This window comes from Manis pentadactyla, chromosome 5 (genome assembly GCF_030020395.1).
Source record: "Manis pentadactyla isolate mManPen7 chromosome 5, mManPen7.hap1, whole genome shotgun sequence".
In the NCBI taxonomy this organism is placed as follows: domain Eukaryota; kingdom Metazoa; phylum Chordata; class Mammalia; order Pholidota; family Manidae; genus Manis; species Manis pentadactyla.
This window is the reverse complement of record NC_080023.1, coordinates 60,490,634-60,505,958: the sequence shown is the minus strand read 5'-3', so window position 1 is coordinate 60,505,958 and position 15,325 is coordinate 60,490,634. Positions and strand designations below refer to the sequence as shown.

The window sequence follows — 15,325 nt, the reverse complement described above, 5'->3', positions numbered from 1 at the left end:
TTAGATTGCTTCCTCAATTGTAAAATGGGATTAGTATTACCTACCTTGAAGAGTTATTGGGAGAATTCAAAATGATCCTTAGCATCTAGTAAGTACTTAGGAAATGGTACCCTTTGTGATTATGTTTTTCCAAAGTCACCAGAGTGAATCAGTCTCTTCTCCATCTTATAGCATTTTATTCCTAATCCATACAAACATCTGCCACATTAGAATGGAAGTCTATTAGTCTTTGAGCAAGGGCAAAGATTCATTTTTGAATCCCAGTGTATAAAACAATGTCTGGCACAGAGCAAGATGTCCTCCATAGACTATTTGTTGAAATGAATGATGTGGGCTTATCCTGGGGATAATGAGAGAGAGAATGGATAAATATCTGAAAGCTGTGTGGGAAAACTATAGGAGTTGATGACTGCAACACTCATTACCTAATCAGCAATGAAAATCAAACTGATGAGACACAATAGGCTTCAGCTACTGTTCAGTCTATTTAGCTTTTAGAAAAACACAGGACAGATACAACATTGCATGTGAAAGGCACTATGACTGATGAGTTGTGGATTTTTTCATCAGCTTTATTGGAATTGTGTTTGCATATAATGACATTGACCAATTTAAGTGTAAATTTTATGACTTTTGTCAAAAGTAGAGTTTTTAAAAACCATGACACACATTTAAACTTGTGATATCCTCTTGAATAATTAATCCTTTATCTTCATCATTATGAAATGACTCCCTTACTCTAGCAATATTTCTTGTTATGAAATCTACCTATATATAGCCATATAAGATGACAATTGTCAATCCTTTTGCTTCTAAACTATTTGGGTCTTTATATGTAAAGTGAGTTGTTGTAAACAGCATATATTTGGATTTTGCTTTTCTATGCAGTATGATCATCTAGGCCTTAATTTAAGTATTTATTCATTTCCATTTAATGTGAGTCTCAATATGACTGGGTTTATATTTACCATTGTGATATTTTTTTCTTATTTGTCTCATCTGTTGTCTTTTCTTTTTACTTTTTTTCCTGATGCCATCTTTTAGATTGTTATTTTATTATTTCATTATATCTCCTATAATGCCTTATGAGCTATACCTCTTTTATTTTGTTGTTCTAGGATTTATCAGTGTCTACCTTAATATAAGACATCTTCACATTTCATAATATTCTTACAACAGTATACTTCCATTCCCTTCTCCCTGCCTTTGTGCAATTTTTATCATATACTGTACTTCTTCATATGTTATAAACTCCACAGTACATTGTTTTTATTTTTGCTTTAAAAGTCAATTTTCTATTGGACAAATTTTTAAATAACAAAAATTATATTCATGTGTATATTTCCTTTGCCAGGTATTCTACGTTCTTTGTTCAGATCCAAGCTTCTATATGCTACCATTTTACTGGGGGAATTCTTTTAACATTGCTGGTCTGCTGGTGATGAATTTTCTTCGTCTTCTGTATGCCTGAAAAAAAAATCTTTATCTCACCATTAAAAAAAATTTTTTTTGACTTTAGAATTCGAAGTTAATGAGTACCTTTCAGATTAGTTAATGAGTACCTTTCAGATTTTTAATGATGTTATTTCATTATCTCCTGGGTGCATGATTTCTGATGAGAAGTCTACTGTCTTATTACTTTTGTTGTTTTCATAGTTGGCTCTTTGTCTCTGGCTGTTACAAATTTATTCTTTGTCATTGTGTGTGTGTGTGTGTGTGTGTATGTGTGTGTGTATGTGTAATTTGATAATATGCCTTGGTTTGATTTTCTCCATATTTTTTCTGCTTGGGATTATTGAGCTTTCTGATATAATTTTCATCGGATTTGGAAAATTTTTGGCTATCATTTCTTCAAATATTTTCCTGGCTTTCCTAATACCCACCACTTTATGAGACTCTAATTCTATGTATGTTAAGCTGTTGGATATTGTCCCACAGCTCACTGATGGTCTCTTCATTTTTTAAAGTCTTTCCTTTTTTGGTGATTCATTTTGGATAGTTTCTATTGCTGTGTCTTCAAGTTCCCTAACATTTTCTTTTGCAATGTCAAATCTGCTGGTAATTCATCCCGTATGCTTGCCATTTCATCCCTTGTATTATTAATCTCTAAATGTTTGCCACGGGTTTTTTTTTTCCTCCCATTTCTCTCCTTGTCATGCCCACCATTTCCTCTTTATTCTTGGATATATGGATTATCTTGATCAAAACTATTTTAAGATTCTTTCCTACTTAACTATTTTCTGTGCCATATCTGCATGTTTCTCTCATCCTAGTCATGGTGATATTTTCTGCTTCTTGTATATTTCTTAATTTTTTTATTGTGTATTCTATATTCGGTATGAATTTTTGGTGATATGTATATATATATTTTTCTACAAGATGACAGCTAGTTTTGGTTACATTAGGGACCAGTCTGGCTTTTTTTTTTTGTATCATTAATATACAGTTACATGAGCAACATTGTGGTTTCTAGACTCTCCCTATTATCAAGTCCCCACCACATAACCCATTACAGTCACTGTCCATCAGTGTAGTAAGATGCTATAGAATCCCTACTTGTCTTCTTTGTGTTGTACAGCCTTCCCCGTGCCCCCCCCGCCCTGTATGTTAAATATGCTAATTATAATGCCAATTATTCCCCTTCTCCCTCCCTTCCCACCCATCCTCCCCAGTCCCTTTCCCTTTGGCAACTGTTAGTTCATTCTTGGGTTCTGTGAGTCTACTGCTGTTTTGTTCCTTCAGTTTTTGCTTTGTTCTTATACTCCACAGATGAGTGAAATAATTTGGTACTTGTCTTTCTCCACCTGGCTTATTTCACTGAGCATAATACCCTCTAACTCATCCATGTTGTTGCAAATGGTAGGATTTGTTTTCTTCTTATGAATGAATAATATTCCATTGTGTATATGGACCACCTTTTCTTTATCCATTCATCTACTGATGGACACTAAGGTTGCTTCCATTTCTTGGCTATTATAAATAGTGCTGAGATAAACATAGGGGTGCATATATCTTTTTGAAACTGGGCTCCTGCATTCTTAGGGTAAATTCCTAGGAGTGGAATTCCTGGGTCAAATGGTATTTCTATTTTTAATTTTTTGAGGAACCTCCATACTGCTTTCCACAAAGGTTGAACTATTTTACATTCCCACCAGCAGTGTAGGAGGGTTCCCTATTCTCCACATCCTCACCAGCATTTGTTGTTCCTAGTCTTTTCTATGTTGGCCATCCTAACTATGTGAGGTGATATTTCATTGTGGTTTTAATTTGCATTTCCCTGATAATTAGTGATGTGGAACATCTTTCATGTGCATGTTGGCCATTTTGATGATAATTTTTAAATAATTTTAAATAGTTTTGCACTGCTCTGGGATGCAGTTTGATATTTTTGAGGCTTGATTTTAAACTGTCTTGGTGTAAATTCAGAATATCCTTTAGGGAAGAATTAATTTGACCCCACCACTGAGTCAATAAATACCCTTCTGAAAACTCTATCTTTGAGCCTGAAGTGTGCTTTGAATCCTTCAGGATAAATTTTAATCCCATAAGATAACAAAAAGATTATTTTGTGTTTGTTATGGAATTTTCTTAAATTCAATATAATTATATAAAACTAGTCATTGGAAAAAAATTGAAAATCTTTGGATTACAGAGAAATTTCTGCAATAATATGTTTATCTAGGGTGTAATCTTTTTCTCTTACATCTTTATAGGCACTTTTCTCCTATATTGTGTAAATATCTATCATGAAAGTAGATGGAAAATAGGCAAAACTTTATGAGACAAGAGCGGTTAGCTCTGTTGTATGTCTATGATAATTACACTAAAACAAAGGCAAAGTTGGTGGTTATACCTTAAATTCTGAGCTCCCAAACTGCCCTTGTAAGAATACAGTCTCTGCTGTCCTCCAAATCACTTTCTTGATCCTTCAAACATTGAGTAGATGTGTCTGAATTTTATTCCATAAACTTGAGTATGCAGGAAACTTAAATTTATTTTAAGGCAGATTAAAATTTGAGCCTATGTCTTCATTCCACCATGGAGAAAATTATTCAATCTGAGTCATTATTGTGGCTCCCTGGTTACAACTTTTGGTAGTAAAAAGAGCCCAACATCCAGGAAGATCCCCTCTGGACTTTGGCTTAAAATTATTTTCCATAACAGCACAAATATTGGCATGGTCATTTGAAGTGCAGCACTATGCAGCTTTGTCCATTCAGTAGCACAGAAATTGTTGTTAAAGCTGGTAATACCAATGCTTACTAGAGTCCTAAGTATAGAGTACAGCCATTGTTCCACAGTCCTGTTACCTCCCTAGAGAGAGCTGAGAGAAGGAAGGAAGCTGTTAATGTTCGCAGTGTGTGAGACACTGTGACAACCCCTTTTCATTCCCACTCTTCCATTACCTGCGGTATCCAGCAGGGAACAAAGCAGAGATGAAGGGTTGACCATGAGTTCGAAAAGAAGTGGAGCCTCTGAGAGTACTGAGAAAAAGAGAATAAAAGATTCAGGAGTGGTAACTTTGAAACAGAAAACAAAATTAGGGGTAGTTGAAATGTTGTGGTGGAGACTGGGAACCACTTCTGTGTTCTAATGCCCTTCTTGTTCTATATTTCCTTCTTGCCTAATCTGGATGTTTGCCAAACTAACATTAAGACCATGTGAGACACAGATTATACTGTCTCCTCTTCCCTACAGTGGGGGGTACAGTTCTAAGGCTACACATACGTTACCAATGGACTCATTTATTAAGCAGTGGCCATGTCTCTATGATGGGGTGAGGCACTGAGAAATCAAAGCATTTATTCCTTCTTTCATAAGAGCCACAATCTGGTTGAGCAGACAGAGATGTCAACAGGCAAGAATAACAGAGTATTTATGTTGAATATTATGTACCTAAAGAACTAGAGATAAAAAAGCAGAGTAAAGTGCTATCTCTGCTCTTATAGAACTTATATTCTAAAAGACAGAATGGACTAAGCATAAAAAAAAATATCATGTTATGGCCAATTCCATAGGGGTCCTGTACTGCCCCTAGACTTGGGAAAGAAAGGTTCCTTTCCTTAGGCAAAATTTCAAAAGGTTTCCCTATACCAAACATACAAAAAAATAAATGTACCAGAGAACATATGGGCATCTCTGCCACATGAGGAACCAGAGCCCAGTGTGGGCATCTAATGAACTTTAACATCCTACAAAATCCTTAACCTTAAGTATCTGCTCTCTTGACTAACACAATTCAGTTCTACGGCTGAATGTCCCAGGGTAATACACTGGGGAGGCTAATGAATAATGAAGGTGATGATTGGGATTTCTTCTATTCTCTTTTGCCCTGAAACACGTATGGAGCTGGACGTATGTTAAAAAACAAACAAACAAACATAATTTTCACAGGGGACTTGACCTAAGAAGATTAGGACAAGTCAGGAGGGCCATGTACCCTTATGACCAAGAATTTCCCTCTCCTCTCATATAAGAATCAATTAATAAACACAACCCTAAGGAATCTGTCCACCATATGTTTTCTCACTTATTTTGGAAGCTGAGTGGCTAGATAATTTATCATAGTTAACCTATATTAAAATGTGTGAACATGATATGAAATTAATGGTCCATTTTGGAATCTAAGTGATACTTTAAGAATCTTATTGACAATTCAATTCAGTCACTACATTAACAGAGTGAAACCACCAAATTTAAATTAACAATAAATCTACCTAAGGATCAATGACAAAAATTAATGATAAATCTACCTAAGGATTAATGATTTTTTGACATGACTGTCTACAGTATACAAATTATGTGAAAATTTCAATTACAAAAACTTGACAATTCATTTTGCTGAAATGTTACCCAAGGAAAAAAAATTTTATATCACACATATATATACCATAAATCATAAATTATTGTGTATTTTTTTGGTATGGATCCAGACATGGTCTGTACGACAGAACACTCAGATATGTGGAGTAAATAAAATAATTGAATTTTTTATTTTTGCTGATCTCATCATATAAAATCCATAGCTTTATATATTTCCAAAATGTTATTGACATACATTTTTCAAGGTACGAGGATAAACTATTTTATTTAACATTTTTAACTTATTTTGAAAGTCTTAAATATTTAGACATGGGAATGTGGGCCTCTATTTAAACTCTCCCTAAGACCTCACAATTGTTAGATATGTGTCTGAGTGCATAGATATTGGGGGAGTGCATTTGGGGAAGGATTTCTGGAAAGGCATCCTAGAGCAGAAGACTGAGGAGATGAATTTTGAAAAAAGGTTGAATTTCATTATAATGTATTTAAATGTATGCTTATTTTGATACTTCCCCAGAGGATTTATTACCTTTTGGAAAATAATTATTTTTTCACTGTTTATGCTTTCATTTACACGCAGCACTCATTTTATAGTGCTTGGAACTTAAGAGCTTAATGGCTTGAAATAGGAGTTTCTTGGGAGGGAAGAGAAATGGAGCACAGAGAATGAATTTTCTTAGTTAAGACCTGAGTTGGGAAAGTCACACCATGGGATGAAATGCATGTTTTTCTTTCAAGTATAATTTCTTGGTCAGTTAATAAAATGTTATTTTAGCTCTAACCAATTCTTGATAACATAAAGCAATATGGCATTATTAGGAAACACAAAGAATTATCATCTTACCTGCAGTGGTTCCTCAAAGTATCCTTGAAAACTTGTACAGTGGGAGAAAGGCCTATTTTTCAATGGTTTAAGAATCTAACCAACTCTACTCGCTTGTTATAAAACAGTTAATTTGGTATGGTTTTAAACAAATCTCTTTCATTATTAAAGTAAAAAACTCTAGTTAGCTACTTCTATTTATTGCAGTACTTCAGGGTGTAGGAATTTCAACAGCAGGAGGTTCATTTCTCAACAGACACTTATTACTCAAGAGGCATCAAACTGCTCATGAATTAGCAGCAGGACAGCAATTGTCATTTCCCAGTGGAGGCCTTTCACAGAACAGAAGTCCCAACTGCTTGCCAAGTGTCTTGGGATATGTTCTCAGACGGCTGCGCCTCTTGTTAAATTCATAGCAGGAACGTCACTGTATTAAGTAGAGAAGATTCCAAATCTTAGACTGAGAATGTGGAGTCACAGGGTCTTGCCAAGTGCAGCTTTGGTATCTCACCTGTGGTCACAGCTTCTCTCTGACTGGTGCTGCCACAGAAATTGTTGTTTTGTGGCTTGAACAATTTGTTGGGCTCATGGCTTAACAAACCAGACTATCAGTAAAACAAAATTTTGTTGTACAAAATACATTACTTAGAACACACTCTTGGGGAAAAAATACCAGTGGGCCTCAGCCTGTAGCCTCAGTTCCACTGGGCTTGAGTTCACTAAGAGGAGCAGAAAGGAAGCAAGAAGAAACACAGTTCAACCTGGGCCGTAAAGGGCAACAGCATGGCGGCAGACTCAAGGCATGCTGTTTTCCCCTCCTACTGAAATGGTAGGCCCATGACAATTCTGTGCAAATGTAACACAGAAAATAATTTCTCAAAGGCAGCATCTTTCTGAAAAAATGTTTCCTGGTTTTCTTTGGCCTGGACTGTGGATGATTTTTAGCTTATTTTAGCATCTAGCTCTTCCAATTTCCCTCCAAGCTAGGGCCAATGAGTGTTTATTTCACAGAAAGGCCAAGGTCTCACATGTAGGGCTAGGAGTGAGGGAGGCCAGCAGGCAGGGTGCGAACACAGTGCAATTTCCCTGACATTCCATTTCTTTCTCCCACTCCTCCCATCTCAGGATGGCTACCATTCACTAAAGGAACAGGCAGTAATTGCCACCTAAGCTGGGGAACAGAGGTGTCTGGCACTTGAGGGGTAAAACTACTTCACTTTATTCAAACCCTCACTCAGAAAACTCCTCTTGACAAACAGGATATGCACCCTGATGCTTTAGAGTAAAACATAGTTTCTTTAAAAGGAAAGCACAGATGTAAGCCTTCTATAATTGGAGAGTTATGATCCCAAGGGTCCTATAGGAGCTCATCTTTGGTGTATTTCCCAGCTTCACTTACAGTCATTGCTGTGCTCAGATCAGCTCATGCTATAAAAGGTCTGTTAAGCTGTCAGGAATTCTATTAGCCAGTTATTAATTCTTGGTAGCATGAATGTGACCATAGTTGGAGTGTGGTTACACCATGAAATCAGCAAATGCTACAGATCTGGGCTTTACCAATGTGCTATTACACATGAGTGCTCTCAGCTCTATGCAAACATGCTCCCCTTCCCTATAGCCTCCATCTTCTGCCCCTCTGGCCTCTGCTCAGGGTCCTTGGACATTTTTTCCCCTTTTGCTGGTTTTATCTTTTATTTTTAATTTTTCCTGGGCTTCACCATTCAGACAACTTGCATGCACAGAAGATTCTTAGGAGTTTGTTCTCATTGGACTGATCGAGAAAACTACTTTTTTTGTATAAGCAAAGGCTCTAGGAACGAAATGTCAGATGAAGTATTTCTCCCTTTGAGATAACAAATCTAGCCCTCTGTCTACACGTCCTGGGTCTGGTGAAGACTTCTGTTGTCCCCAGATTACTGTTGAGACACTAAGTGGAAACTCTCTATGACTATTCTCCTGATCAGCCCCAATCCCAGAACATACTGTTTTTTCTAAACAACTAAGTCTATATACCATAGAAATAAACTGTTATTTGTGGGTGGCTTAAATATTTTAAGTCAATGTGGAAAGAGACAGTGTGTTTTAGAACTGAAGGGACCTTCGAAATAATTGTGTCTAGCTTGCTCATTAATCTGGTGAGTAAACAGAGGTCACAGGCATAGTGGTAGATCTGGGATCAGAACTCAGATTTCTGACTCCGACTTCTGGGAATTTTCAAATCTGCAAAAACACCTACTAAAAAAATAAATGTTACAACTAGGGCTAAGATAATGTTCATTCAACTCAACAAATACACCAGATATATTTCTATGTGCACTTATTCATGCTAGGCACTATGCTAAGAGGACTACAGACAAATTCCCTGCTCTCCTAGAGCTTTCTTTTGAGAATTAAGATTATTAGTTTTAGCACGACTTGACTCTGTGTTCCAGGAAATTCTTACTTAGAAACAAAATTGTGATCCAGTGGAAAATTTAATTGTTTGGTTCAGGAAATTCTAGTAAATCCGTTTATTCGGCCAACAATCTGCTCATCTGGGCTAACAGCTCATGTATCAGACAATAGGTTGCTTATCAAGATTCCTGTCAAGACCCTCACCTCCCTTGTGGACCAATCTGTAACCATTATGTCAGCAACTTTACCCAGTTCCAGTCAGATCCATGCTTTGAATGACCTGTTTTAAATTCTTTGAGGCCAGTCTCCCTACCATCCTCCTTCTGAGACTCTATGACTCTCAAAATGCTCTTTCTCATGCTGAATAAATCTAATAAACTTAGCTTTTCTTAAAAGATTTTTGTTCTTGGCATTTCTGAAGAGCTAACAGTGGACATATTCTACTGCAGAATAGTGTGTAAGAATGAGGAAGATTATATTTATCATAACCTATTTGGGTATGGTTAAGGCCTTCATTTGCCATACCCCATAATGAGTGAGGTATTTGCCCTGGAAATGTTTGACTGCATGTTGTTTTAAAAACTTGGTAATTACACATTCTCTGTTTTCTGTGATATTCCAATTCTAAACATTTCTACTCTCCTGTAGATACTTAGTGTTAGACATCCTGCTCTCTGATTCTTCAAGTGTGGTATCAAAATTCATAGAAGGCAGGAGTGAGTGACACAGAAGGCATGTCAAAGAAAGACAGTCATTGGAGGAGAAATTCCAGGAAGCCAAGGAAGAACATTATTCCAAAACTAGATGAGGAAGTTTTTGATTTTATGTGATTTAAAAAATTATTGTTGTTATTTCCTTTGATTATAGTTTAAGTCACTGTTTTCTCTAAATATTTTTTTTGTGTAAAATGCCCCTTGTTAAAAATAGTATCTACAGCATGAGGGGTGGTATCAAAATAGTGAGAGTGGGATGGGGAGAGTGGAATGGGGGATGCTGAAATGGTTGCCAGGACCCATCATGGCCTGGATGGAACAACCCTCAAACCCTATAACTCCTTTGCCTTTAATTCCATCCAGTCCTCTGATCATGCAGCTACTTAGCAGAAGAAACACCCTCCTGGTTAGAGGATACCAACATACAGGTTAGATGAAGACACTGGCATTCTGGATTTTTAAAAAGAAACATTACTCCTATCACTGTGGTTTAAGCTAGCCATTTGTACCTGAATTCATCAGGTAGAAATATACCTCTAAAACTGACCTTGTAATTTGTATAAATACCAGTTTCTCAAAGAGGAATTATATAGATATACTTATGTACCTGCTGGGATTTAGCTGTCTACTCTTGCCCTGGGAGACAATGTCCAGCCCTTGGCCCAGAAGAGTTTACAGTGGAGGTGGGGGAATACCTGACACCTCATGGGACACCTTACAGCAATTCCAGGGAAACTGGTTACAGCAATTCCAGGGAAACTGGTCCAAGGGCTGTAAGAAGTCAGACTAAGGGCCAGCTCTCAACTGCCTGAGATTTCCTTGTGAGGTCAGAAGTCAGAAGTTCATTCTTGCTAAGTAGAATTCACTCACTCAACAAATAGATACTGAGCACCTACTATATTCCAGGTGATATTATAGGAACTTGGGACACATATGTGAACAAAACAGAAATCCCTGCCCTCATGGTGCTCACATTCTAACAGGGGCTTGGTTTTTCTGCTTGGCCCTGGGTTTGTGCCCCCGTGCACGACTGCCCTGCACACAAGATAACTAAGATGGTTGCGGCAAGGGCCATGAGTCACTGGAACTGGGACGATGGCCCATTCTGAGAAAATAAGGAACAGTGCAGGGGAGCAGATATAATTTCCTCTTGCAACTTGAAATCTTTCCTTGAGCGTGTCTATTGAAATTTTCCGGTTTGAGGTAATAATTAATGAATCTAGTACACTTTCCCTTTCTACAAAAGGCTGCTTGTCAGGTGTACCACCCAGAAAGCTGTGGGAAAGGCTCTGTGGGAAAGGGTAGAGGAGGGACCCGAGTAGTCAGTTGGACCAGAGTCTGGAGAATGGGATCCCCGGGGTTGTCTCAGCTATTAACTAGCCATGTGATCACAGGTAAGCTGGTTAGCAGCTCTGTTACCAATGACAGATGATTATGAAAGTTTCAAAGTGTCTCACAAATGTGCCAGATTATTAACATATGGACTGACGTCTAGCTTTATGGGTCTTGAAACTACAGTAGAGGTCTCAGTGAAGAGCAATTGCTAGGCAAGGCTGCCAAGGGAGTGGGAATTAAAATAGATAATGAGAATCTGCTCCGGGCCGTGCAGCATGCTGGCTTTTTCTATGGATTAATTCATTTGGTTCTCACACCAACCTCAGGAGGAAGGATCACTAGCCCTTTACAGAATAGGTAACTGGGATTCAGAGACGTTGTCCTCATTCCCCAAGCAGGGGAGCTGGGATTCCAAGTCAGAGCAATATGACTTGATCTTTGTGCTCTTTCAACTGGCCCAGGAGCGTTTCATCATACAGCAAATGGTACTGTCACAGTATTTGATTAAAATACCATTTCCTGGAAACGAAAAATGACATTTTTTTTTGGTCAAGGGAGATATTTTGGGCAGATTTAAATATACATGAGGACCATTTCTTTTCTTTGTTAAATTAAAAATAATTTATTGGATTATGAATAATGACTTTGTGTCTGTTTTCAGCTTCATTGAGGTATACTTGGCAAAATTGTAAGATATTTAAAGTGTACATCATGATGATTTAACATACATTGTGAAAGGATTCCTCCCATCTAGCTAATACTAGCTCACACAATTACAGAGATGCTCTAAATACAAGTTAGAATGTAAAAACAAGCATTTATTTTAACTAAGAAAAAATAAATCACTACAAATTATAAATTCATAAAGCTGAAAAATATCACATACAGAAAATCTAGAAAAAAACTCCAGCTACCTAAAACACCTCTGAAATAATTTACTATATATTTTTGGTTACATACTTTTGATCTCCTTGTCTTATAACAATGATTTTTTAAGATAATCTTTGCAAAGAATAGATAGTTTATTCATTTTGTTAGGATGGATGATCAACATTTGGTTCTGCCATAGACAGCTGTATATAGAGCATGCCACTTCACTTACAGATGCACTTACTATTTTTCATGCTTCCTCAGCTGCTTGTTCTACAAACACAGAAATTCTGATAGATTCTGTGTAACATGATTCCAGTCAAGTAGAGAAACATGTCTGCAAAATTTATAATTGCATACCCTGAATTATTCCATATATTCCTGCAATGGGAGGGTTTGTTTTGCCTAGGGTTAATGTGAACTGAATCCTCTGGCTGTACCTTTTCATTTTGGTGATTGGAAAAGTTTTCCCCAGACCAGCTATGGCTCTGTGTATTTCAACCTCATTTTTCCCATACCTGCATCATTTTGGAATAGTGTACCTTAAAACCCATCCTGATGCCTGTCTCAGGAAGCTGGGCACAGTACCCACAGGGATATTCCTAGAAGCTCTTCTCACACCACGATGTAAAACCCAAACCACTCATAATGTGACTGTGAACCAGTAAAATATTACTATGTCATTAAATCTATGCTAACTCAGTGTCATTCAATACAAGAGAAGTGTAAAGAAGGGAAGTGGGGGTGAGAAGAATAAGCAGTGCTAACCAAGTGGGTTGAAATATTTGACTTCAGCAAATTTTATAAAAATATATGACCTTTGCTGGGGCTCCCAGCAAGGCCTTGAAAAAGGCTGGACTAGGGAGGAATCCTAGAGATTAAGCTAATCAGCTTCATGATCCATCCACCTGTGGCTGTGATGATCTCCTCATCTATCTGGGGGGCATTGTTGATTAAAACATGTACAAATGTTCTTCCTTATGTTTAAGTTAATAACTGTGACCCTAGTAACTGGAAAAGTGATGAATATAAGAGGATTCTATAAACTGGTGAATCAGACTTAGGTCACTGGATTTTATGAAAAACTTTCATTAGGTTAGGTTCAGAGACTTTTCTTTCCTCAGCATGACAGTGGTATTTTTTACTAGTCATTCAGATTTCTGTCTTTCTGGATTTCCATCCAAGCCACTGCTACATCTGCTACATTATAATTTGCATGTTAAATTTTAATTCATTAAATCTGTAAACCAACTCTCATTTGGTTTTTTCTTTTGTAACTCCTAAAAGCAAAGTTAATGTGGGAGATTTTTTTTCTTCCCGATAGCTTATTTATCATCAGGGTAACAATGTCTATTGTTGTTTTTCTCTGGAGACATCTGTGGTAGAAATTCTGGGGGAAAGGGATTTTAAAGGGAGATTCTGAGTTCCTTGGGAAATTCCACAAGTGGATAGGGCTTCATAGGAATGACATTGTCCAGGAATCAGTGCAGTGACTCATACATCAGGCATGCCAATGTGAGAATGGAGCCAAGAGAAACAAGCTGGCCTCGGACACAGAACTCTTGGCTGCTAAGCTAGAATAAATATGAAAGATTTCCTCTTTCTTGAGCGTTCACCCTGTGGAGTGCTTGGGATTCAAAATCAGCTTGTGTTGTTAAGGGAAAAAAGCCCAAGAAGTCACTTAGGAAACTGTACAATGGGTGCAGAAAGGCTCACAGGCAAGGGAGGCAGACCACCATGGGATCTTAACCCACATGGTGGGGCAGAGGGTGAAAGGAGCATACTAGAAAATGGCCAGGCCTGAGTCTGATTTCTCAGATAGAGACAGCCTGCTGAAGTTGGAAGGATCTATTCCTGGCTACCTAGCCCCACCCAGTCCCTGTCCAGCCCCCTGGGCTCTGCTTTCTGGACTCAGAGTATTTGATGACCTGGTTGTTTGTATATGTTGATAATTTGAATGTGTTGGAACAGAACATTGTGGTGAATACCCAGTCATTAACTGCCTTGGCAGGTACCAGGAAAGCTGAGCCCTTGGAAAATGAACTATAATATATATAATTATATTAATAAAGACAATGATGATAAAAAAGTGGACAATATATTTGCCCATGGACCTATGAGTAATATCAACAGCTTCAATGAGTATTCACACTTTCAAACTTGGGTCATTTTTTCCCCAAGAGGAGTCAGCAGGTGGCCTCAAATGCCATGTAGTAACTCTCCTTCTTGGAGCTGTCACTGTGAGCAGGCCTGTGTTTCTAGAGGCCAGAGCATGGGGGTAAGGGCTCTTTCCTCCCGAGCATGCTTCTTCTCTCTATGCCACCTATAACTTAAGAACTCTACACTCAAACCTAGGTCTCAGCTAATAATCAATTCCCCCAAGATGGTCCACGTGCTTCCACGGCCTCTGAATGTACTTGTGTTGTAACACTGGACTAACTGCATTTTGCCTGCCTCTCCGTTCCTTTTCTAGTTTACAAGGTCTACAGAGGAAGAAACGATCTTACTGTTGTATTCCTAGCACCTACCACAATGCCTGGCACATACATGCTGAAAAAAATATTTACCAAATAATTAATAGCACTGATTCACTAAATGACTTTATTAAATTAATAAACATGATTAAGTTCAGGAAAAAAACATAAAAGTTAAAAACATGAAGAGCCAAATACTTAGAACATTTGCCTTGCTTCTCCAGTGAGTAATTTAATATAGACATCCCCCCACTGTCTCCCACCACCCCATGCACATTTTCTGTAAGCAGCTGCTTATTGCTGCATTGCACTCTGGAAAAAAGCAAAAGTGCTAGATCGAAATAAAGTATATATTAATTGTAACTACTAGTAACTGCTTCAAGGGCTCTTGGACAGTGCTCATTGTACCCAGAAACTGACATTGTTCTTACAAAACAAGCTGAAGAACAGTGAGAACAGAGCAAGGGGATTTCATTCAGCAAGTCTTTTTTTCTGGGGTGTAAACTGATACTTTAATGTCCTATGTGCTGGGGTGCAAAATCCTTTTGACTTTTATTTGTGCATATGCAAATAGGGATACATCCTTATATGATGTAGTCCACACTGAAGAAATTCTTTTCCAGAATAAAGGTGACTAAAGAGACATGACAACTAAATGCAATACATGATCTTAGATTTGGATCCTGAAATAGTTTTATGTCTCTCCATCCATCCATCCATCCATCCATCCACTTACCTCTCAAGTTATCCATCTGTGTAAAGAATATCATTGGGACAATTATCATAAGTAGAATAAGGATTAAATAATTGTATTTTATCACCATTAATTTCCTATTTTTGACAGTTGTAATTCTGGTTATTTAAAAGAATTTTCTTGTTCTTAGGAAATTCTG

General features: G+C 37.5%; 1 long non-coding RNA gene across 1 annotated transcript; it reads right to left on the bottom strand.

Annotated features, from left to right (window-relative positions):
• Window positions 1-988: 988 nt before the first annotated feature.
• On the bottom strand, window positions 989-6,901 carry LOC130683796 (uncharacterized). The gene is made up of 3 exons (XR_008997755.1): window positions 6,668-6,901; window positions 4,407-4,484; window positions 989-1,467 (listed from the first exon to the last, which is right to left on the bottom strand). It is a non-coding gene; the product is annotated as an uncharacterized LOC130683796 (long non-coding RNA).
• Window positions 6,902-15,325: the final 8,424 nt, after the last annotated feature.